This window comes from Monodon monoceros, unplaced genomic scaffold (assembly GCF_005190385.1).
Source record: "Monodon monoceros isolate NGI ecotype Baffin Bay Population unplaced genomic scaffold, NGI_Narwhal_1 Super_Scaffold_16, whole genome shotgun sequence".
Lineage (NCBI taxonomy): Eukaryota > Metazoa > Chordata > Mammalia > Artiodactyla > Monodontidae > Monodon > Monodon monoceros.
Window position 1 is genome coordinate 83,577,579 of NW_021703772.1, and position 27,023 is coordinate 83,604,601.

A 27,023-nucleotide genomic window follows, 5' to 3' on the forward strand; every position below is an offset into this window, starting at 1 on the left:
AAAAATTAATTTCTCAGCCTGAAAAAAATGTTCTGTATAGGATTTTCACAAATGAATTTCTGTAACATCTGGTTCCATTCTAAGTGACATGTAGAAGGGCCAAAACATCTATCTTTGAAAACTAAAGCTGTTATTTTGTTATTAAAAACTCCCAAATAAGGTTTTGTTTCAACTTGGCTATAAAAATGCATGCTAGGTGGTTCTGATTTAAGACACGCATGGGTCTAGTCATTGGTTTCCTATCTTCTTCTTCTGGTGAAAACTGTTTGACTCTATACCCACAACAAATAAAAGGAGAGTTTGATAGAAGTTTAGAACCAGTAGAAAGTTACCATCAGTGCTGATTGAAATAAATGTACCAGATGATATAGACAGGGAGGTTGGTAGTTAATTTGTTTTGCAAAGATCACATTTCTGCAACTCCAGAACTCTAAGACAGGCAGACTATGGTTGTATCGTTAACTGGAAAATCCTTTAGTTACGGAGTGGGGTCAGAAGTAATCTCTTATTGTGGCTTGTGCAACATGATAATCAGTGGAGAGGCACTAACATAGCACTTAATGAGGAAGATGGTCATTTGAAAAGTTAAGTGGCCAGTCTCTATCATCATGCAGAGACCCACACAACCCTAACACTTTCTGATATATTCAAGTATTCATCCCCAAAAGCAATCAGTTTTAAAATATCAAATTAAAAAATGTGAATCTTTCATAAAAATCAAAATTAAATAACTCATAGTAAGACACTATCAGTACTTTTAAATTTTATTACGATATTTGGCTGAGAAGATGTTTCAAAGGGTTTAAATACATAGTAAAATTGAGTCATTCTTAATGCTGAATTAAACTTCTAATGTTTTATAATGAAAAGCATTTTTTTCCAACTGGATACAGAGTGATAGAATTTAGTGGGAATCAATAAAATCAGTATTGCTCAATTCACCCATGATAAACCAGACCTTCCATTCTTAACTCTTTCATATTGAGTCAATTAACTAATATTAATTGAGCAGCTACATGGTACCAGCAAAATAACTCAACTTTGCATTTCTCCTTCGCTCATATGTGGTTTGCTGCAGAAGGAATGGGAGGACCCTTTCCCTCCTTTCCCTCTCCACCATTTTGGACAGCTGTGAGAGAGGGAGGCATGCACAAGTCAGAATTGGGACCAATGAAAACAAGAAGGAAAGTTAATAGAGTTTTTATGATTATTTCCTTCCATTTCTCACTGGTCTGACTTGAGTTTTCTGCCCTCCTTTCACATCTGAATATAGCCTTATGGGAGAAGAGTTTGAAATGAGTTCTACTATTAAAAAAATCTTATGATAGGAGTACCTCATTTATGTCAGGAGTTAGTCAATAGCATGATTTAAATTGACATAACTTAAATTGAAACATATATTTTCATTAAAATAACTGTTATGGTACAGATTAAGTACATAATCCTCTGATATATTAATTGTCCATTATATACAGAAATGATTTTTAAATCACTCAAATTCACATTGCAACATTAGCAAGTTAATAAATGGAGACCAGGCTTGAAAAAGAGAACCTTTGCTTCATTTATTTTCTAGGATGTTCAGATTATCAAGAGCTACAATTGGAGAAGGCTCTAATAGTGCAAAAAATTTAAAAAAATACTTTGGATAAGAAAATTTGCATTTAAAATTAGGCTTTGATATTTAATAATTATGTGATTTTTAATAAGTTACTTAACATTCCTAAGCCTCAGTTTCCACACCAGCAATAACAAAACAAACAATAACTAATAGCAAAATTTACATCACTGGATTTTTATGGGAAAAATGCTATGTCGATGTAAGGCATTAAGAAAAAATCTTAATTTTTTAAGCCCAGAGTCTGGACTAGTTTGCACCCCCGGGGTTGTTGTGATAATTAAATTTAGCCAATATATTAGCTAATAAAGATTTAAACTCCTGGTAGGTGCCTATATTTATTTACTCATTTATCCACCCACCCATTCAGCTCACGAATACTTAGAGGGTATTTTGTATGTGATCTGATCTGGTGGAAGTTTCTACATTATCCAGGATAAGATAGCCTGTGTTCCAGTCAGAACAACCACAACATCCCACTGGAATAACCCAGTCAAAATTTATTTCTAACTCACCTCACAGGCTGATACAGGTCTGGCAGCTTCCCTTGACTGTTCTCCAAGCTATGATATTGAGACCCAGGTTCTCAAGTCCTATCTCTGAGGTGTGACTGAGAAACTACTTAATCTTTTAAGTTACCAGTTCTATCACTTGTATTTGAGGATAAAAATAGGGGCTACCTAGAGAGAAAATTAAATGAGATAATGTATATAAAGCACTCTGCACCAAAATGGCACACAGCATGAGCTCTATTAATGTGAGTCATTGTTTTTCTGGGAACAGCCAGGATGTAAGGTAATAATAAACCCATTTAGGATGTCTCAAGTATTTCTCTCACTTCTAGTTTTTATGGGAGCAAAACTTCATCCAGGTTTACAGCCACCCCAACTCCACCCCTGACCCCTACCCGTGGCTTCTATCCCTGATCCCCACAGGCCAGCTCATGTTCTCCGAGCCTCTGGTGCCTGATTGTCAATATGAAAAACTTCATTCTTTACAACTGTGATGTACTTTGGACATACTGTTAGTGATTTTCTCTCCTTGTCATGCCTGTCATTTCTGTGGCAGACCAAGCAGACCCTGGGATGTCTTGCCCTGACTGCCTTTCCTTTTTTCAGAGTAACTCTTGATTTTTTTTTTTTCTCCTCATATGACTGGGGAAATTACTTCAGGGAATTTAAGCATCTCAGACTCCATCTTTTGATCAGACTACATCTTCATGTCCTGGAATCATTTTAGAGTATCTTTGCCTTAGGTTCCTGCCACCTTCCTGATGAGAAAATGAATTAAGACCTGCCTTGATGTTTTATATTCCTTAAAGGGAGCCATGTTGGGATACCAGCCAAGCTTTTATCTCCCACACAGGACTCTCAACCTTCCCTTTCCAGCCAGCATACTGAGCCACACCTGGGGATATTGGAGACCATTCACTCTTGTTTGACTCCTTTCTTTCAAAGACCGAATATCAAAACAGAAAAACTAAAACAAACACAAAATAACGATTAAAAAAAGAAAAGAAAAAAAATACATGGTGGAAAGTCTCTGAATATATCAATACTTTCTAGAAATCCAGGAAGTGGTAGATACCACAGATTGTATCACCCTCAGACAGTATTGTTCAGCTTTCTTAGTGCTATATTGGATTAGTGTTGTATAAAGTAGGAAACTGTTAAACTCTACATCGGACTGTACAACTCAGTGAGGAGAGCTTGCCATGTCTTTTTCCTTATGGATCCTTTATGCCTTACTCAGTGTCTGACATATAGCAGGTGCTTGATATATGTATATGTTGAACAGACATTCAGTAACATTTATTCTTGCTTACTGCATGCCAAGCCTTGTGGTGAGCTAATTGGCTGTGCAAAGATCACCTTGCTGGCCACATACATAATAAGCTTTTCAAAAAGGAGTAGGTCTTCTTTGAAGGTTGGATTTCCAAAACTGTATTATGATATGGTGGAAAAATATTTACTGAAGAACATCTAATTTTTAGTAGTCTTAATCTTCAAACATGAAAGATAGAAAAGAATAGTAAATTGTAAGCAAAAATCCTAAGGGCAAGTAGACTAGCCAACAAATGAATAGACTTTAAAATTGTTTTCAGTGCAAAATGGCAAATGTTTTCAAATAGTTTTTATTGAGGTATAATTGACATATAACATGATATTAGTTTCAGGTGTATAACATAATAATTTAATATTTGTATACATTGCAAAATGATCCCCACAAAAAGTCTAGTTAACAATACATAGTTTTAAGTTATTTTAAAATTGAGGAATTAAATCATCAAAACAATTGCTCTGAGATATCTTCCAAAGGTGTATTTCAATTTGCATCTTGCTAATAGAGGATAATAGTGAGAAAGCCCAGTCCTAAGGCTGGAGTGTAACATAAAATATATAATCTTGCCCAGTGGTACATTTCAGCCAGAGATCGTTCAATAAAAGGGAATGAATATATACGAAAAATGTTCAGAGATAATTATGCTAGTTTTTCAGCCTAAATACCTTGGAATTTGCAAAGACAGCTCATAGACAAAACGGATACCACTAAAATTCAGTGCAATAGATTTCTCCATTCGCAGTGACAGGAACATCTCTCTCAATATTACTTAGCTAATGAAAGAATAGATCTGCTGTGAAGTTCCTGGGAGGCTCATTTTCTTGAGTACAGTAGTAAAAGTTAGCTGATGAATGACCTAAACTGCTTAATGTTTCTCCTTATAACTTCTGAGCAGCAAGGCATATCCTGGCAAGTACTGAAGGAGTTATCCTCGGGAGGCCCTGGTGTCCTTGCAGGTTGTCAGAGGCAATGAGCCAGGTTTATTTCAAATGGCTCCTTAAATGAACATTTATTTTGTGCCAGTAACACGTTTTTGATTAACAGCTCCTTTTGACTAACTTGCTTCCCAAAACAGCCTAATAAATGACTCGTTTAAAACATAATTAAAAGCATGTTATTGCTAGCAGTTAATACTGATTAAAACAGGCATTAAGACAATTATTGTTGAAGGAAAGTGAGCACCCCGAAGTTAGTACAGAATCCTTAATGTTTTTATGCATCACATACAGAAATGGCTACGTGACAGGCTAGAACAAGGGATCATTCTTTATGGAATCATATCAAAATATGTTCCTATTTTGTTTGTTTCTTTTAATGAATGGACAGGTGTTTGTATAGGTGGACTATGGATTTTTCTTTTCTTGTGCGAAACATTCATGTGTTCAACAAGGTCAAGGTCATTTTCAATGAATCTGAACTGGTTTTGGCTGTGTGGAGGAAAGCTCAGCTCTTCTTTTATACTAATAGGATATAATTCCTTCTTTCTACATGCTCTTAATACACAAAACTCTCTTGGTCCCATTATTGATTGAATGCAGTGCATGCTTTTATTACTATTATTTGAATTTTTTTTTTTGCGGTACGCGGGCCTCTCACTGTTGTGGCCTCTCCCGTTGAGCACAGGCTCCGGACGCGCAGGCTCAGTGGCCATGGCTCACGGACACAGCCACTCCGCGGCATGTGGGATCTTCCCGGACCGGGGCACGAACCCGTGTCCCCTGCATCAGCAGGTGGACTCTCAACCACTGCGCCACCACGGAAGCCCTATTTGACATTTTTGATCCATTTGTTTTTATATTGCTTCTTGTTCTGTTATGATGTGAAAGAAGAATTAGACCTTCATTGATTTTTTTTTTTTTTTCGGAATTTTTGAATTTTATTTTATTTATTTTTTATACAGCAGGTTCTTATTAGTTATCTATTTTATACATATTAGTGTATATATGTCAATCCCAATCTCCCAATTCATCACACCACCCCCAACCCCCAGCCACTTTCCCCCCTTGGTGTCCATACATTTGTTCTCTACATCTGTGTCTCTATTTCTGCCCTGAAAACCGGTTCATCTGTACCATTTTTCTAGGATCCACATATATGCATTAATATACGATATTTTTCTCTTTCTGACTTACTTCATTCTGTATGACAGTCTCTAGATACATCCACATCTCTACAAATGACCCAATTTCGTTCCTTTTTATGGCTGAGTAATATTCCATTGTATATATGTACCACATCTTCTTTATCCATTCATCTGTCGATGGGCATTTAGGTTGCTTCCATGGCCTCGCTATTGTAAATAGTACTGCAATGAACATTGGGGTGCATGTGTCTTTTTTAATTATGGCTTTCTCTGGGTATATGCCCAGGAGTGGGATTGCTGGGTCATATGGTAATTCTATTTTTAGTTCCTTAAGTAACATCCGTACTGTTCTCTATAGTGGCTGTATCAATTTACATTCCCACCAACAGTGCAAGAGGGTTCCCTTTTCTCCACACCCTCTCCAGCATTTGTTGTTTGTAGATTTTCAGATGATTAACCGGTGGGAGGTGATACCTCATTGTAGTTTTGATTTGCATTTCTCTAATAATTAGTGACGTTGAGCAGCTTTTCATATACTTCTTGGCCATCTTTATGTCTTCTTTGGAGAAATGTAAATTTAGGTCTTCTGCCCATTTTTTTTTTTTTTTTTTTTTTGGCGGTACGCAGGCCTCTCACCATTGTGGCCTCTCCCGTTGTGGAGCACAGGCTCCAGACGTGCAGGCTCAGTGTCCATGGCTCACGGCCCAGCCACTCCGCGGCATGTGGGATCCTCCCAGACCGGGGCACGAACCCGTGTCCCCTGCATCAGCAGGAGGACTCCTAACCACTGCGCCACCAGGGAAGCCCTGCCCATTTTTTGATTGGGTTGTTTGTTTTCTTAATATTGAGCTGCATGAGCTGTTTATATATTTTGGAGATTAACCCTTTGCCAGTGATTCGTTTGCAAATATTTTCTCCTATTCTGAGGGTTGTCTTTTTGTCTTGTTTGTAGTTTCCTTTGCTTTGCAAAAGCTTTTAAGTTTCATTAGGTCCCATTTGTTTATTTTTGTTTTTATTTTCATTACTCTAGGAGGTGGGTCAAAAAAGATCTTGCTGTGATTTATGTCTTAAAGTGTTATGCCTATGGTTTCCTCTGAGAGTTTTATAGTGTCTGGTCTTACATTTAGGCCTCTAATCCATTCTGAGTTTATTTTTGTGTATGGTGTTAGGGAATGTTCTAATTTCATTCTTTTACATGTAGCTGTCCAGGTTTCCCAGCACCACTTATTGAAGAGAATGTCTTTTCTCCATTGTATATTCTTGCATCCTTTGTCACAGATTAGTTGACCATAGGTACGTGAGTTTATTTCTGGGCTTTCTATCCTGTTCCATTGCTCTATATTTCTGTTTTTGTGCCAGTACCATACTGTCTTGATTACTGTAGCTTTGTAGTATAGTCTGAAGCAAGGGAGTCTGATTCCTCCCACTCCATTTTTTTCCCTCAAGACTGCTTTGGCTATTCAGAGTGCTTTGTGTCTCCATACAAATTTTAAGATTTTTTGTTCTAGTTCTGTAAAAAATGCCACTGGTAATTTGATAGGGATTGCATTGAATCTGTAGATTGCTTTGGGTAGTACAGTCATTTTCACGATTCTTCCAATCCAAGAACATGGTATATCTCTCCATCTCTTGGTATCATCTTTAATTTCTTTCATCAGTGCCTTATAGATTTCTGAGTACAGGTCTTTTACCTCCTTAGGTAGTTTTCTTCCTAGTTATTTTATTCTTTTTGTTGCAATGGTGAATGGGATTGTTTCCTTAATTTCTCTTTCTGACCTTTCATTGTTAGCGTATAGGAATGCAAGAGATTTCTGTGCATTCATTTTGTATCCTGCAACTTTACCAAACTCATTGATTAGCTGTAGTAGTTTTCTGGTGGCATCTTTAGGATTCCCTATGTATAGTATCATGTCATCTGCAAAAATTCTTCTTTTCCAATTAGTGGCGAGAGTGGGCATCCTTGTCTTGTTCCTGATCTTAGAGGAAATGCTTTTTTAGTTTTTCACCATTGAGAAGACCTTCATTGATTTCTGATTCTTTTTTAAAAGCACCATCTAAAACAGAACAATAGGGCTTCCCTGGTGGTGCAGTGGTTAAGAATCCGCCTGCCAATGCAGGAGACACGGGTTTGATCCCTGGTCCGGGAAGATACCACATGCCGCGGAGCCACTGGACCCGTGGGCCACAACTACTGGAGCCCATGCAACTGGAGCCCGTGCTTCACAACGGGAGAGGCCACTGCAATGAGAAGCCTGCGTGCCACAGCAAGGAGTGGCCCCCACTCTCTGCAACTAGAGAAAGACCACAAGCAGCAACGAAGACCCAATGCAGCCATAAATAAATAAATAAATAATTTAAAAAAAAAAAGAAAAACCAACAATAGTGGAAATTAATATTATATGAAGTAAGTACATAAAGTTTTTGTAACAACTTCTGTATTTTGCCTCCAATTATGACTTTTTAACAATTGTGTAGGTAATATAAAAAGAGCATGTATTTTGCCTGAATGATTACTTCATTGAAAATGAAAATACAGAAAACTGCTTCCATTTCACATGAAAGATTTCTTTCTAAAAATATTTTTCCTATGATCAATTTTATATTTAAGTATAATATCTTATTTTGTGACCATTCAAGAAGGCATGTGGTGGAAATAATGGGGATTAGGTTTTGGTATACTTGACAAGAGTGAGACTACCTTTACAGAACGGATTTATAAGAAATCATCTTAACAGTTAAAATATCACAGAGATAAAACTACACTGACAGATTTGATCATTTGTTTAGATTTTCATCTTGCTGTAATAGCCTCTGGACTGTCTCTCAGACAGATGGCACTCACCAAGCACCTTGGCCAAGTGCATCTATCAAGGGATGATTTGTCTTGTCCTTCAGGGTTCCAAGAAAGTTCAGGGGTCCCTATAGTCACTGGAGGCCAGTTCCCAAATCTTATAAGACTTGTGGTAATAAAATTTTTTAAAAATAAACCAAAAAAATAATCCTTGTAAGACATTATGTGAACTAAAATTGTGGCGGCAAAAATACGAAATGGAAAAGGAGAAAGCCTTTTGTCATGTTTGATATAAAGAATAAATTAATTTCTCTTCATTCTACTATAGGCTTTTTACATCTCTTTTCTGGATGATTCCAAGAGCTTTCTGTAATGTCTCCCCCTTTCTGCTTTGGTTAATCCTTTCATACTGCCATCAAATTATGGTTCTAAAAATGCAAATATGATCTCGACCTGTCCCTAGTTAAAATCTCTCCACGATTCATACTGATTCTCTTTGACAGGGTATAACTCTTTAATTATCTGACCTCAAAGTACATTTGCCGTCAAATTTTCTGATTTTCCATCTTGTGGACATTATGAACCCCCCTCACTGAACCAAACTGCTTCTTTATTCTCTAAACACACACTTCAGCATACACCTACACTTTTATGTGCAGGTCTCTTTGCTTGTATTCCCTCTGCTTGGAGGGTTTTTTTTCCCCCCACATTTCCCAAGGGTCAGACTTCTATTCATCTTCAGGTTGCCAGATTAGCAAATAAAAATCCAGGTACATTTGAAATTCAGGTAAACACTGAATTTTTTTTAGTATATAAGTATGTCCCATGCAATGATTTTACACACTCCCAGTTATAACTAAAACAAATAATTAAAATAAAATTTGATATCTCTCCTATGAATAAGTCTTTGAACTTTTTGTGTGTTCAGTTTTTAATTGTATTAGCCAGTGGAAACTCTGGCACATAAAAAGTAATTACTACTTTTTGTTGAATAAAAATGTATTTTATGTATTATTAATACTGTGTTAACATATATAGGTATTTCTAATAGTGACTAAGAGTGCAGATAGCATGTTGAACCATCACATCCACTTAGGTTAATAGAATAATCACGGGGCTTTGGCAACTACTACAGAGCATGGACTGGATTTATTATGTAATAGTTAAGAGTTCTAGCTGGACAGCCTAGCTGTGAAATCTGACCTAACTGTCCAGTGCCTCAGTCTCCTTATCTGCCAAATGGGGATGGTGAAAATGGGGATAAGCAAACATGGTTACTAGAGAAGATTTAACAGAGTAATAGATGTAAATTTCTCAGGAGTGTGTGTAGCAAGTTCTATATGAAAATGAGCATTTATATCAACCTCAGATACATACATCAGAAGAAACAATCACTCTCAGTGATCTTAAACTATCTATGAATATAAATGTCTATAAGCCTAAAACAAACAGTCCTCTGTGTCTTTCTTTGTCCCTCCCGATCCAATCTTTTATTTTCTCCCCTCTGCTCTAAGGCCCAACAAAATGGCCCATACAGACAACATCAACAGGGTCTCTGCCCTTTGGCTTGAGGTGAGGTCAGCCAGTGGGGAGAGAGTGTGCTCAGGAAATGTATTTCACTGGCACCATGGCTGATGGGGTTCCAGACCCTGAGGTCAGCAGGTCTAGGGATCCTCTCCATATGGCGCCCCACCTCTGAGATATAGTAGCCACCTTGTCCCCTTTACACCTCAGGCCTGGGGTTGTGGGCATCTCACTAGCTCTTACCATCCCTAGGGCTCTACTATTCCTGATAGTTACACTACTCTTTGCCTACATCTTTGAAATGAGTTCATTTATTAAACTCTCCTTAAATGTTCTCAACTTCCTGCAAGGACCTCGACCAAATATTACTTAAAGGAAGTAATCTGATTTCAAAATCATATCATAACTTATTTTGCTTGTCTACTATATTTCGTTATTGTCAAAGATATTCAAACACCCTTATCGCCAAAATAGTTTTATTATTTTTATCATGGTCATTACAACGGGCTATTTAAATTGTATTTCATCAAAATATTATTTTTACTTTATGGCAATCAATTTTTTAAAAAATTTTTTTAAATTTATTTTTTGGCTGTGTTGGGTCTTCATTGCTGCACGCGGGCTTTCTCTAGTTGCGACGAGCAGGGGTTACTCTTCGTTGCGGTGCGCGGGCTTCTCATTGCGGTGGCTTCTCTTGTTGCGGAGCATGGGCTCTAGGTGCGTGGGCTTCAGTAGTTGCAGCATGTGGGCTCAGTAGTTGCAGCACAGGGGCTCTGGGGCACGTGGGCTTCAGTAGTTGTGGCTCGCAGGCTCAGCAGTTGTGGCACATGGGCTTAGTTGCTCCACAGCATGTGGGATCTTCCCAGACCAGGGATCGAACTCGTGTCCCCTGCACTGGGGACTATTACGCCACCAGGGAAGTCCCTATGGCAATCAATTTTTTTTAAGCTGACAAATTGAGAAAGGCAATTTTTTTTCTGGTGGCACTGAAACTAAAGCAGCCTTCTCCTGATATTAGGGTCATGTTACAGAGACTAACTAAATAGTTGTGTATTGTCTTGCCTGGAAACTTAGCTGCTAAAACTGTTACTTGGATCCTGGCAGAACATATTTAAAATAGAATTTTACTATTTACAGAAATGTATTTGCCTATTTTGGCAGCTCACTCAAAACAATGAGATCGTCTTTTCAAGTAGAAACTGTTTTAATTGGACATTGAAGAAAGTTGGGTGACCAGAGTGGGGAGTATATGGATAAAAGTTTCGCAGAGGGAAACACCTTGGGGGAATACCAAGAGGATAAATCCTATTACCTATCCTTTTGCCATTACTGTACTTTTATGGGAGAACAAGAAAATGATAAATTTGATGTCTGAGTTTTTTTGAGTCATGGAAAATTTTGTTGCTCTGATTATACTTACAAGTGTATTGTCCTGGTAAATGCATTGAAGTGCTTTGTATTTATCCATCTGTAAAATGGGGAATACAGTGCGTTTATTTTAAAGTAGAACATTTACTAGAACATATAAAAAAGTCCTTATTGTGATAATTAATAAAGCAAAATTATTGAATATTACATATTAAGACGTTTTATATGTGGAAACTTATACTTGCAGTTATAATAACTGCTATGTCCATTTACAATATATTTCTGAGAAAATTAATAGTTATATTAGAAAGATAAACTCATAGAGACTCCTATCCCACATATATTCCATGGCTAACTCTTTGGTATTCATAAATTGCATTTCTTTTTAGTCTTTTGTTGACGATATTAGCTTTGCTGCTTTATATAAAGAAACAAAATCTGAGTAATTAAAAATATAAAACACATCTTAATGAACTAATGAATAACAATAAAGTTTGAAGTTTCTTCTAAAACAACTAGTCTTAGGAAAAATTCTATGCAAATTTTTACTTCATAGATATGCCTCCCTTCAGAAAGTGGCCACCAATCTTTACACTCAACATATATTTTAATTCCTGAGGTCTTATAGAGGAAGACATTTTTTGTGACTGTTCTGAAAAAATATTCTTTTTATGTACTTCAGACAATGAATGCAAACCTAAATGAGATTTTTACTTAGAAGATTCCCTCCCAGATCCATAAAGTCCAAGTAGGCAGTCACTCACTGCCCTTTGAAATCAAGCAGCTGATGTCTAGTTAGAGAGCTGATTCACTTTGTTTTACAGCAGAAACTAACACAACGTTGTAAAGCAATTATACTCCACTTATAAAAAAACATAATTATAAATCTAGGTTGATAGATTATACAATGTATAAAGGCTAAATATGTATAAATATGTATAAAGACAATAACAACATAATGGTGGGATGTAGCTACATAGGAGGAAGTTTTATGAATATTGAAACTAAATTGATATTAATTCAAAAAAAAAAAGTCACAGACTTCTGGAAATACTAAAAAATCTAAGGGCCTGTGTCTCATTTGAAGGAAGCTTTTTGCTTCACTTTTTGTGATGGAACTAAAATAAGCTGAAATAATGTAGTTGTCAAATGAGAATCTGTTCCAAAATTAAGATTTACTGAACCAGTAATTTCTGTGCCAGTGCCTTGTATTGGTGGGACATAGCAATTTTATGCTTTGGAAGAATATCCAGAGGAAAACCAGCTGAAACAGCAGACGGTGCATCTCATTCATAAGTTCACATTTTCTGGTTTTCTCTTGACGTCCTGTTCTTTAATACTGTTGGGACACATCCTCTGACATTTTTCTACCCAATTAATTGGAATGTAAAGAGTTTATTTTCTGCTATGTGGTTTGATTTTTTTAACCTTCTTCCTAAGTAAGAAAGATTTTAAAAGGACTTATCCAGCTAAAATACAGAGAAGAAAGTAGGGCAACAAGTTTTTTTCTCATTTCAATTTATGGGCTATACTGAAATGGATCCTCTAAAGCAGTTTTGGTTCATATGTAAAAGATCTGATCCAATATTAAGAACAAAAAATTGGCTTAGTGGGTACAGGGATGTGGAGCCACAGAAAATAATCGTTCACAGAACTCCTGACAGTTTCAATCACAGGATTCCCTGCAATGACTGGAAGAAATTGCAGGGTAACTTGTTCAAGAATGATTCAGAAATTGGTGCAACCCCAAAGGATGACTTCTTTGTTGCTGATTTAAGTTGTGGACCACAACAAATATATCATCATTGAATTATTTGTCCTAAAAGGGCATGTGTGTGTGTGTGTGTGTGTGTGTGTGTGTGTGTGTGTGTGTGTACATACCCATGAAATTGCATGATTTGAGGTGAATCAGATTTCTTTTTATTTTCTCCAAACATCTTGCTACTTATCTGTTAAAAATGAAATTTCTTTAGTAAAATAAACCCAATGTTGCTTTCTATCCAAGAGTTTGTGAAACTGAAGTTGAATTTAGACCATACTATAACACAAAGATATCAACCTTTATAGCAATCCATGTGTAACTCCGAACCAAATAGCTGCAAAATAAATTGGCAAGTGGCATGTTCTTTTTAATATGCTGCCAGTTATGGAGCTGGGATAAACTGAACCTGGAATTTAATTACAAATGAAAGCCAAAAGTATCTGAAAGAAGAAACTGGGTAAGAATTCATGTTTATAATATGCTGAAAGCCTTTTTCTCTTCTATATCTTGTTTCCTAAACTCTCACCTTTAGATACTGGTTTCTTACAATTTAGCTCAGAATCCCCAAGTGCCACTGAGAGAATTTTTAAAAGTATCTACTCAGATTATTTAAAGCATTCCATACAAAAGCAAACAAACAAACAAAAAAATAATTTGTGTGCTCTGATTTCATCTATCACCATCCATTTAGTCATTAAGGATAGTTGTCTCACTTCTGAAATGCCTGCCTTATCGAGACACTTAGTAAACATACAAATCTATGATGAAAACACATTTTTTTTGGCCACACCCATGCGGCCTGTGGGATCTTAGTTCCCTGACTAGGGATTGAACCCAGGCCCTCGGCAGTGAGAGCACGGAGTCCTAACCACTGGACCCCCAGGGAATTCCCTGAAAACACATCCTGGTGTGTTTTCACACACAGTTTCCTAGAATTGTGCAGTACCTACTTTGGACAACCATACCAGTGTCAAGCTGTTTTAGACTGTTTACTTTTCTATAACTCAGGTTTTCCATGAAGAGTTTGCATATCTCTCCCTACTATCTTAATGGTGATGAAACACGTTCATATTTTGAAGCATATCCTGAAAATAAAACCCTCTACAAAGTAATGACTAATCCTGAAATTCACCACTTTACCCACTGGTTACAGAGCATTTTGAACCAGATTTTGTTCCACTGGCATTGGAAAGCGTCACAAATATTTGGTAATCAAGGTGTCCTCTAAAATCAGAAAGTTTTATTTGGGTAGTGATCAATATACTACAACTCATATTAAGATAATATTCTAATAATATATTTTGAAATGTTTCATATGCATGCTATATCCTCAGATTCCTATGGAAGCAATTCCTGTTAATCCTTGATACAGACATTAATGCCAAGCAACATATAAGAAAGAGATTCACAATATTTTCCAGGCAAAATAAGTATACAAAACTAAGCACTTTGTGTTCTAGGATTTTAGAATAATTCCACAGCAAGGTCTGCTGTTACAATAAATTTGTGAAACTTAGAGTGACCTCCACACATTTTGCTACATTGAAATATCCAGAGAGGGATATTACGCATTTCATACATATAGAAGCATAGATTGCTCTATGCGTTAATCATGGCCATTTGTGTGCATTTTTTAGTTTTATTACCTAGGCTTGGAGCAATCTTTGCAAAACAGACCCATAACAAACATGTAAAAATGGAATAAAAAGCACATTTCCCATAAAGTGCTTGCACAGCACAGAAATGTAAAATGTTGGCACCCCGTCAGTTTCATGTGGTATAAAAAATTCTTATATTTAAATTCTCTGTATTTTACCAGTCTTTTTATGTAAAACCTTAAGTGGACTTGACTGCTTATCCCAGTTGATTTGGCCGTGTGACGCCTTCCAGGTTGGGGAGCTCTCACTTTACTCTGTTTCCTATCAGCCCCCCTCGACTACCGGCATGTGGGGCGAATTTGTTCCTTCTGCAGGGGAAGGAGAGGGGATTTGGATTTAATTTGAAGCCTTGACATAAGGTTTAATTTGCTAAAAAGGGGAGCTATACCATTGTAAATCTTGGAATGAGACACCAAGGTAGTAAGAACTGTCAGCCCAATCTGTTTTAAGCACTGTATGAGGTGTTTGTTAAACTATATTTCTTTCCAGAACCCACTTACCTAATTGGATTGATGCTTAATTGCAAATACAATTCTATTCTTTATTCTGATAAGCTGTTTTATTTTTTAATAGAGGGATTATGGATTATAGAAAGTTTTCATATGAAATATGGATTTACAATAGATGCAAAGATTAGACAGTATGATATGGGTATGAAATTCATGAAAGGACAATGCTCATCTTATGTTTTCCATCTCACTACAAATAGAGGAGAAGGAAGTGCAATTAGCTGCAGTAGAATTGACTCAATAGAGAAACTGGAAATACCCAACTGTGAGGATTATTTAACATTGAGTAGTATTTATGTGGGAAATCTTTGCTTTTTATAGTTTTTAAAAATTTATAGTTTTCAAAAATTAAGACAGACTCATGTTGACTTGTACATTTCACTTGGGCAATTTCTTGATAAGGAATGGAGAAATGAGCTGGTTCCCACCCTTGGGGCTTCACTGCATTTTCCATCCCAAAAGCATTTGTAAATATGAGGGGGCTGTCAGCTCTGATGATGGCTGAAGGGGAAACTCCATCATGCAGTGGATAGTCACCATGGATAGAGGATATCCTGTGTGCACGGGCCATTTCTGCCCTTCTTAAAATGCCAATAACTCTGCAGTTAGAAAAAATATTTATAAATATCTCTTTTACATATTCCTAAAAATTATACACTTTTTATTTTTATTTTTTGTTACAGTAAGCCCTTGTTGGTTATCTGTTTTAAATATAGCAGTGTGTACCTGTCAATCCCAAACTCCCAGTCTATCCCTCCTCCCTACCCTTCCCCCCAGTAACCATATGTTCATTCTTTACATCTGGGAGTCTGTTTTTGTTTTGTAAACAAGTTCATTTGTATCACTTTTTTTTAGATTCTGCATATACACGATATCATGATATTTGTCTTTCTCTGTCTGACTTACTTCACTTAGTATGATAATCTCCAAGTTCATCCATGTTGCTGCAAATGGCATTATTTCATTCTTTTGTATGGCTGGATAATATTCTATTGTATGTATGTACCACATCTTTATCCGTTCTCCATGTCCTGGCTATTGTAAACAGTGCAGCAGTGAACACTGGGGTGCATGTGTCCTTTCAAACCATGGTTTTCTCTGGATATATGCCCAGGAGTGAGATTTCTGGATCATACGGTAGCTTTATTTTTAGTTTTTTAAGGAACCTCCATACTGTTCTCCATAGTGTAGTGGCTGTACCAGTTTACATTCCCACCAACAGTGTAGGAAGGTTCCCTTTTCTCCACACCCTCTCTAGCATTTATTGTTTGTAGAGTTTTTTGATGATGGCCATTCTGACAAGTGTGAGGTGATATCTCATTGTAGTTTTGATTTGCATTTCTCTAATAATTAGTGATGTTGAGCATCTTTGCATGTGCCTCTTGGCCATCTGTATGTCTTCTTTGGAGAAATGTCAGTTTACGTCTTCTGCCCAGTTTTTGATTGGGTTGTCTGTTTTTTTGATATTGAGCTTCATGAGCTGTTTGTAAATTTTGGAGACTCATCCCTTGTCCATTGCTTCATTTGCAAATATTTTCTCCCATTGTGTGGGTTGTCATTTTGTTTTGTTTGTGGTTTCCTTTGCTGTGCAAAAGCTTTTGAGTTTAATTAGGTCCCATTTGTTTATTTTGTTTTTATTTCCATTTCTCTGGAAGACGGATCAAAAAAGATATTACAGCAATTTATGTCAAAGAGTGTTCTGCCTATGTTTTCCTCTAAGAGTTTTATAGTATCTGGCCTTACATTTAGGTCTTTAATCTATTTTGAGTTTATTTTTGTGTATGGTGTTAAAGAATCTTCTAGTTTCTTTTTTTTATATGTAGCTGTCCAGTTTTCCCAGCACCATTTATTGAAGAGACCGTGTTTTCTCCAGTGTATAGTCTTGCCTCGTTTATTGTAGATTAATTGACCATAGAGGGGTGGGTTTATTTCTGGGCTCTCTATCCTGCTCCATTGACCCCACAAAAGTATTTCTGCTTTGTGCCAGTACCATACTATTTTGATGACTGTAACTTTGTATACTTTTGTGTTCATGTGTGTGTGAGGTGTGTTGTGTGTGTATTTACTATTAGAGTAGCAACATAGTATAATATTTAAGATCATTGTCTCTGGAGCCATACTCTCTAGGTTTGTATTCTAACCTAGCCTTTTTTCATTTTCTGTGATTTTGAATAACGTACATAACTCTTTGTGCTTCAGTTCCCTCATCTGTGAGTTTTGGATAGGAATAGTATTTTCTTCTATGTTGTTGTGAGCATTCAATGAGTTAAGACATAACAGGTGCTTACAACCCTGCAGCAAAACAAAATAACACACAATAACAAACACATTTGTGTTTATGATTTAAATGTTATCAATTACCATTACTACTAATTTCTTCTGTGATCTCAGACCAAGCTTTCAGTAATCTACCAAACTCTACTCCTTCCATTATGTCCATTCCCTGTCTCTAAAGAAGAGCAGATATGCACAAATAAATTCTATCTGCCCAGAAATTGAACACAGGAAACTTTTGAATTCCTTTAAAAACATAAGGTATCCATGAATACTCAATTCTACTTCTAAGCCTACCTATTATTAGACAGGTATATAGTGAGAAATACTTTTTGGGGTTATAATTTCCTATAGTATTTAAGATCTAAAATCCAAGTGATGGAAAGTTTTAGAAACAAATGAGAATAATGTTTTTCGTATGTATAAAAATTACTCAGTATTTTTAATTTGTCAAAGATCTAAGTCTCAATAATTCAAATAAACAGGAATAATCTCACATTGTTTTAGTAAAAAGTATAAATTTTTGATTTTTGAAACAAAATTCACCCTCATTACTTTGTACACTCACAGTAGTCTTGGGGTTAATTTGAGAAATGTTATAATCAGACATCATGCTTTGTGATTTTGATAATAATTTTGCTTGGAAATGAGCACTGATGCAGTACTAAACGCCTTCAAAGCCTATTAATAGTGTCCTGTGGGCCCTACTAATTTGCTGAGGAACCTTTTGTTTAATTGCAATCAATCATCAAGGGTTTTTAATAAAACTACCATAACCTTAAATGTGTGCTAGATCGTGTGAGGGTACTGGTGAAGCATGTGGCATAGGACCGATCCTCATGGAGCTTGATTTGTAATTAGGAGGAATGTAAGACTGATACATGTACATTCATTTATTAAGCAGATACTTTTGTGCACCTGCACTGCTCTGCATGATGGGGATTTGGCAGTTAATAGAACAGACTAAACAGATGATGGTGCTTGCATTCTAGGGAGTTGGAAGGATGAAAAATAAAATAAAATATTTAATACCACGTGGGGATACAGGTTGTGGAGAAAACTAACCTATGAAGGCTACTAGAGAGAGCAAGGCTTGAGGATGTTCTGATTTGCAATAGGGTGATTGGAATTTATGTTTGAACAAAGACCCGAAGAAGGTGAGGAAGCCAGCAGCAAATAAAAGATTCTGGGTTGAGTAGAAGATAGCAAACACAAAAGCTCAAGATATAGAACTTGGAAATTCTAGGAAAGCAAGGAGGCTAATAGAGCTAGACTTGAGTGGGTGAAGGGAAGCCTAAGTGGGATATGACTCAGGAGGGGACAGATCATGTGGTCTCTTTGGACATTTTAGGACTTTGGCTTTTACCAAGTTAGGGAGTTACTGGAGGGTGTTAGGAAGATTGATCTGATCTGACTTAACAATTTTTTAAGGATTTCATGGCCTGTTGTGTTGAGAAAAACCTTGCCTTCTCCTCAACCCCTTACTAACAGCCTAAGACAGGAAACACAGAGACCAATGAGGAGACAAAGATGACAGTACCTTAAGACAGAGTGGTAGCTGTAGACATAGAGAGACATGGTGAAATTCTGTATATATTTTTATGATCAAGCCAACAGGATTCATTGATAGATGCATTACTGGACAGGAAAGAAAGAGTAGAGTCAAAGATGGCGGCAAGGTTGATAGGCCTGAGGAAATGAGAAGAGAATTTGTAGTTGACTGAGATGGAGAAAGCTGGTGGACCAGGTTTTGAGAGGCATATCATGAAGAGTTTGAGCTAAGGCATGTTAAGTTTTAGCTGCAGGTTTGCCATCAGAGTGAAGATGTAAAGTAGACAGTGTATATATTTCAGTAGGCTGGAATTTAGGGGAAAGATCAAGGTTGGAGATATACAGGCATATCTCCTTTTATTGCACTTTGCTTTATTGCACTTCACAGACATTGCATTTTTTGGAATTGAAGGCTTGTGGGAACTCTGCCTAGAGCAAATCTATCAGTGCCATTTTTCCAATAGCATTTGCTCACTTCATGTCTCTGTGTCATATTTGTGTCATGTGTAATTCTTGCAATATTTTAAACATTTTCATTATTGTTACATTTGGTATGCTGATCTGTGATTAGTGATCTTTGATGTTACTGTTATAATTATTTTGGGGCACCATGAACCACGTCCATATAAAACAGTAAATTTAATTGATAAATGTTGTGTGTGTTCTGACTACTCCACTGGCCACTGCATTCCGCCATCTCTCTCCCTCTCTTCAGGCCTCCCTATTCCCTGAGATACAACAATATTGAAGTTAGGCTCATTAATAATCCTACAATGGCCTCTAAATGTTCAAGTGAAAGGAAGAGTTGTACACCTCTCACTTTAAATCAAAAGCTAGAAGTGATAAAGCTTAGTGAGGAAGGCATGTCAAAAGCTGCGATAGGCCAAAAACTAGGTCTCTCTCTGGTGCCAAACAGCCAAGTTGTGAATGCAGAGGAAAAGTTCTTGAAGGAAATTAAAAGTGAACACACAAATAATAAGATAGAGAAATAGCTTTATTGCTAATATGGACAAAGTTTTAGTGGTCTGGATAGAAGATCAAATGAGCCACAACAGTCCCTTAAGCCACAGCCTAATCTACAGCAAGGCCTTAGTTCTCTTCAATTCTATGAAGCTTGAGAGAGGTGAGGAAGCTGCAGAAGAAAAGTTTGAAGCCAGTAGAGGTTGGTTCCTGAAGTTTAAGGACAGAAGCTGTCTCCATAGCATCAAAGTACAAGGTGAAGCAGCAAGTGCTGATGTAGAAGCTGCAGCCAAGGTATCAAGAAGTTCTAGCTAAGATCATTAACGAAGGTGGCTACCCTAAAACACAGATTTTCAATATAGACAAAACAGCCTTCTATTGAAGAAGATGCCATCTAGGACTTTCAGAGCTAGAGAGAAGTCAGTGCCTGGCTTCAAAGCTTCGAAGGACAGGCTGACTCTCTTATTAGGGCTAATGCAGCTGGTGACTAAGTTGAGCCATTGCTCACATACAATTTTAAAAATCCTAGGACACTTAAGAATTAGGCTAAATCTATTCTGTCTGTGCTCTATAAATGGAACAACAAAGCCTGGATGACAGCACATCTGTCGACAACATAGTTTACTGAATATTTTAAGCCCATTATTAAGACCTATTGCTCAGAAAAAAACCTTCCTTTTAAATTATGATTGCTTTTTGACAATGCACCTGGACACACAAGAGCTCTGATGAAGATGTGCAACGCAATTAATGTCGTTTTCATGCCTGCTAATACAACATCCATTCTGCAGTCCATGGATCAAGGAGTAATTTTGATTTCCAAGTCTTATTACTTAAGAAATACATTTTGTGAAGCTATAGCTGCCATAACTAGCGATAACTCTGATGGATCTGGGCAAAGTAAATTGAAAACCTTCTGGAAAGGAATCACCATTTTAGATGACATTAAGAACATTTGTGATTCATGGGAAGAAGTGAAAATATCAACATCAGCAGGAGTTTGGAAGCAGTTGATTCCAACCCTCATGCATGACTTTGAAGGGTTCAAGACTTCAGTAGAGGAAGTAACTGCAGATGTGGTAGAAATGGAAAGACACTAGAAGTGGAGCCTGAAGATGTGACTGAATTGCTGCAATTTCATGATAAAACTTGAACAGATTAGGGATTGCTTCTTATGGATGAGCAAAGAAACTGGTTTTTTGAGATGGAATCTACTCCTGGTAAAGATGCTGTGAAGACTGTTGAAATGACAACGAAGGTTTTAGAATATTACATAAACAGTTGCTAAAGCAGGGACAGGGTTTGAGAGGGATTGGCTCCAACTTTGAAAGAAGTTCTTCTGTGGGTAAAATGCCATCAAACAGCATTTGCATGCTACACAGAAATTTTTTGTGAAATGAATTGATGTGGCAAACTTTAATGTTGTTTTGTTTTAAGAAATTCCCACAGCCACCCCAACCTTCAGCTACTACCACCCTGATCAGTCAGCAGCCATCAACACTGAGGCAAGACCCTCCACCAGCAGAAAGATTATCACTTGCTGAAGACTCAGATGATTGTTGGCATTTTTTAGCACTGAAGTATTTTTAACTATGGCATGTCTGTAAATGAAGCTGTGTCAGTCAATTGGCATTTAAAACCATAAGACTGAATGGGGACACCAAGGGAGTGAGTATAAATAGAGAAGAAAATGAGTCCATGGATTTATCCTTGAGGAATTCTAAAGATACAAGTTAAGGGAGATGGGGTGGAACAAAAAAGCAGACTGAGAAGGAGCAGAGCTATTAAGAGGAAGAAGATCATTTTGTTCTACAAGCAACTAGGAGGTAGAAGTTATGATCGGAGGTTGTAGAAATTATATCCCAATTGCTTTTCCTTTATCAGAAAATAGGAAACAAGGTTAGCAACGGAAGGAAAAGATGGAGAAAGGTGTTTTAGGTTTGAGGAAAGAGGAAAATGAAAGATACATTCTTCCAAGAAAGTAAGAAAGTGAATGGATGAGTAAATATAGTATGACTGCTGGAAAGCCTTAAGAGCTGCCTGAGTTTTGTGAGCAAGATGTAAATCAAAGCAAGTCAGCATGATTGTGCTTTTCTCTAGTGGTGTTAATCTGCATGCGTGCAGGCAAGGTACTACTGGTTATTGATTAATACCAAACAAACCACTTCAATACTTAATGGCTTAAAACCACAGCAATCATTATTTTGCTCACGGACATGAATTTTAAGCTGAGCTCAGAAAGTATTGCTCATCTCTGCTTCATGCAACATTGGTAGTCCAAATGGTGCAGAGGACCTATTGCCAAGGTGGCTTACTCAAGACTGGTGAGTAGATGATTCCTGCCAGGATCTCAGTGGGCTGATGGTAGGATCCTTAATTCCTCTCCACGTGGGTTTTTCCAGAGGGTGTCTTGGGCTTTCTCACATCATGGCAGCTGGCTTCCAAGAGCAAGTATTCCAAGAGACCTAGGGGAAAGCTGCAAGGTTTCCTGTGGCCTGGCCTCAGAAGACTAAGAATCACACTTCTGTTGGGCAAGCAAACTACTCAAGGTTCTCTCAAGGGAAGGGAAGAACATAGGGATCTCTTTAATCTACCACACGAAGACTTAGCAGAGGTTTGGGTTTAATCAAGTTTGGGGTTTTTCCAGATTAGTACTGCAAGGAAGATTAAGACAAGAGTACATTCTTAGATTCCCAGGGTAAATTGTAATGACAAATGGTGGAATTTAATAGATGAAGGTAGGAAATAAACACAGAAGCAAAGTGATAGCCCATGAAAAATTGGTTGGACTCATGGAGTTTAGTTCCCAGTGAGGTTGAACAATTGTTGGAGAAGAATATTAATGGGAGATAGCTAAGATACAGGATGTGATGGTTTTAGGGCTGGGTGCTGAAAATTGAGATTACAGATGCGTTCTAATGGTAATAACAAGTTATATTATAATCATGATTATGAATGGTTGATAAAAGAGGGACAATTTTGAAAAGATAATAACATATAATAGAATGAGATTTGTTCTCTGAACATTCAGAGGAGACTGAAGTGAGGATTGTAGGGGGCAGAGAACAACTCTTGCAGAAGACATAAATCTGTACCCTTAAGGATTTGAAAAGGAGAACATTGGTAATAAGTAGTATAGGAGTGAAGTCATAGATACATGAATAAGAGTAGCATGTTGGTAAAAATTCTGTCTTGAATAGGGGTAGGTATCTACCATGAGCAAAGATGACTCAGAGGGCATTAAAAATCAGCAAAAGATGTTTTGGTTTTATGAAATTAGATATAAGACATCGTGAACATTTCCTAGCAGAATAGCATGTTGAAATTGACTTCTATGAAAACTTAAACTGAAGTGGTTAAAATAATAGCTATGAATAGGTACAATCTATGGCTAAGAGATTAAGAAAAAAAAGACTTTCAAAAATCCAAGTGTGAGGTGTTGAGCATCTATAAAGTGACAAAGTGGTGATGAAGAGAAAGATAAAATTTTTTCAAGAGAAATCATGTTTGAACATAATTATTGACTATGAGGCTAAATACAAGACAAAAAGTAAAAAGTACTTAATGTTCAGAATTCTAACTGACCAGGCAAATGGTGATGTAATTTGGCAGGTATAAGGAAATTGATAAGGCAGCTTTTCTGGAATATGTTTAACAAGTTGTGGTGGCAAAAAATGCACTTCAAATTTGCAAGGTATTCATTAAAATTTACCATGCACTGAGTTTTGTTTTGCTTATATATTTACCCCCACATTATTTGGAACACAATTAAGGCAGCTAACAAAGATCTGCTATGTGAAAGATATTATTTGGCTGATGTGGAGTAAGCAAAAGTAAATAACATATACATTCTACTTGAGGAATTTATAAGTAAAGTGAAGATATTTAGAAGGCAGTTGGAGGTGTTTACATTTCATGTTAAGAAAAAAACAAAAGCAATTAACATGTCTAGCGTATATTGTCAGATTATTCAATACAGTTTTTTTAACTGCTAGTATTGATACCTGCCAAGGAGTATGCCATGTGATGAATATAAAAAGGCAACACAAAGATAGACACACTTTCTGCCTTCATGGAGCTCACAGTTTAATAGGGCAGGGCGGAGGGACCACTGTCAATCAGATGATTACAGAAACACCATATTTCATTATTTTTAAGATGCAATTATTTTTACATTTTGACATTTCTGAAATTGGGATACTTCTTACAATCCATGGAGTCTTGCAACTATAATGAGTGGTCTTTTCTCTTTCTTGGTGTTTGCTTACAATAGCAGTGTGTTTTACAAGTGATGGTATCTTTTAAATAAAGTACATTAAATATAAAATAAATTATATATATATATATATATATATATATATAGGAGAGTCAGAGAGTGTTCCACTGTTCGTTTTATGGAATATGACCTTGTAGAATAGGAAGAAAAGAGCTGTGAGAGAACTTAGAAAAGAAAGAAGAGCATTTGCAAAATCTGGTGGCATGAAGGTCACAGTGGGCCAAAGGAATTAAAGGGGAGCTAGTGAGGCTAAGAGCAGGAAGCAGTGGGGATCCTCGTTCCAGAAACCAGAGCAACTGGAAGGATGCAGACCTGCAGCGTCTTATAGGATCAACTAAATACTTTGTTGTTTAGCTTTAGAGCAGTGGGAAGTTATTGAATTGTCTTAATTATGGGTTGATGATATGGTAATATTTGTTTTCAGTTAATATGTGTAGAGCAATGAAAGGAATGAGTAAAGAAAGAAAGAGATGAAAAAAAAAAAAAAAGAAAGAGATGGAAAAATGGGCATAGCAATGGAAATTGAGAGTAGATAAGTTTTTGTGGCCAAAAAAAAAGAAAAAAGTACCTCTAAGGATTAGTTACATCCTACTTAACTATATCTTAGTTATAGATGGACACTTAGCAATGAAGTATCTAAAACTGAAATTTTCCATTCATCTAGAATCCTGTCATTATATGTTCTACACTAGGTCACCAAGGTGTCTAGTGGCAATAAAAGTAGTCATAGTGTCAATTCTAAAAGAGATAACTGGAAGAGAATGCCCATATAGACAAACCAAATTTGGTGTGAACCTAAATGCAGGCATGGGATGTTTTTGGAGTTTCCAAGCATGTTTCTATATAATAGGACAAAGGTATCAGGGCCAAAGCAAAATCATTAACCACTATCATTAAATAAACAACTCGAAAGATGGAGTATACAACTTAGAGAATGCGCTGAGAATATTTGGCCTTGGGTATGAATAGAAATGGCATTTAACATTTTTTGAGTGCTTACTATGTGCAAGGTATGAATTTAGAACTTTTTGAGGATTTTGTTGTGTAATGTTCGCAGCAACCCAAGGCAGTAGGAACTATTATGTTCTCTTTTCTACAATAAACCAAGGCCCATAAATGTTCATTTGTTTCCTCAAAGTCACACAGTTAATCATAGTAAATCCTGCGTTCAGGAATCGGACCTACGTGTACATTGAAACTCTGGTTATGAGACATATGACTATAGCAGTCAACACTCATTCACACAGTATGTGTCTACTGCACACCTACTTGCTTCCAGACCTAGCAGTAGGAATGAAATCATAACTCTTGAGGTGACAAAGTACAGGTTCTCATGAACCTCACCATGTAATTCTTCATCTTGACTCTTGGAGATTTTAGTTATTTACCTTTAGTTGTTTTGCTGTAGGGCTATGGATTGTGGTACCATGTAACAATGTGAGATTTTAATTTAAGTAGCATGTACTAGCATCTTAATGTTACTATATATATTCAGTTTTATAATGTAATTGACTGAGGAAGGTTGTGGTGTTTTGTCTCATTTTTTAGCCAGCATAAATATACACTCCTTACTTTTCCAGACTCTAGAGCAACATCAAATTAATTTAAAATGTATTTCATTTTGTTTAGTTTCTCAGAAACTTTCTTGTTGCCGTTAATAGTAATTATTACTCTTTCTTAGCTCTCTGATCAGCTAGTAAATTTCACCAGTTGATCAAATTGGGCAAATGGAATAGAAATCTTAGTTACATTTATGGTACTTAAAGTCCCACCATAAAGCAGTATTCATTTCAAATCCTTTAGTCTCTACTGTGTGAGAAATTATGTCCTCCATGTACCATTGCTATATGATACATCTTTGAAAAAACAAAAATCCACAGTCCCAGTGGCCTTATCTTGTGTGATGATATGCTAGCATAGGCTTTCAATATATTTTCAATATTTTAAACACTTAAAACATTCCAGTACAAAGAAAAATTGCACAGAATATAGTTTTCCATTATAGGAGCATGTTCTAAGAAACCTTCAATACTAAGTATAAAATGCAGCAAATTCTAAAACAGAGTGGGAAACAGGAAGGAAAATAACATATTTAATATTAGGCTGGTGCTGAGATAGATCCTTCTAATAGTATAAAGAATTGAAATGCATTTTTACATAGATATGATAATGCAAAATCATGTTGCTGGCTACTGTAGCCACAATGTAAAGACATACAAGGATTTAGAATAAACGTTCTGCCTTTATTGCAAACTGACGTACCTCCTGTTCCCTCTGTATGCCTTTGTTAGGTATAGTCTTCAAGTGTTTCTTTCCCAGAGTTGTGATACATTGTGGGGGAACTTACCACTTTCTCCCAACCATTTCCACTTGGCATCAATATCTGGTTTGGTTTAAAGGTGTTGTCCATGGCTATTCAACTGTAAAAATAACTGTAAAAATAAATTTAAAAATCTTGTATCAGACACCAGCTGTGTACGGCCTGGGCAAGTCACTTACTAGTCTGTGGCCTTTTTCCGTGATGTGTGAAATATTGAAACCATATTCACCTCAGGAGTTTGTTGCGAGGACTACATAAGATAAAGCATGCAAAGGGCATAGCACTGTCATTAGCACACTGTAAAGTATTTTAATAATTCCTCCTATTTCTTTTTTTTTTTCTATTTTTCTTTAACATCTTTTTTTTTTAAACATCTTTATTGGAGTATAATTGCTTTACAATGGTGTGTTACATTCTGCTTTACAACAAAATGAATCAATTATATATATATATATATATATATATATATATATATATATATATACAC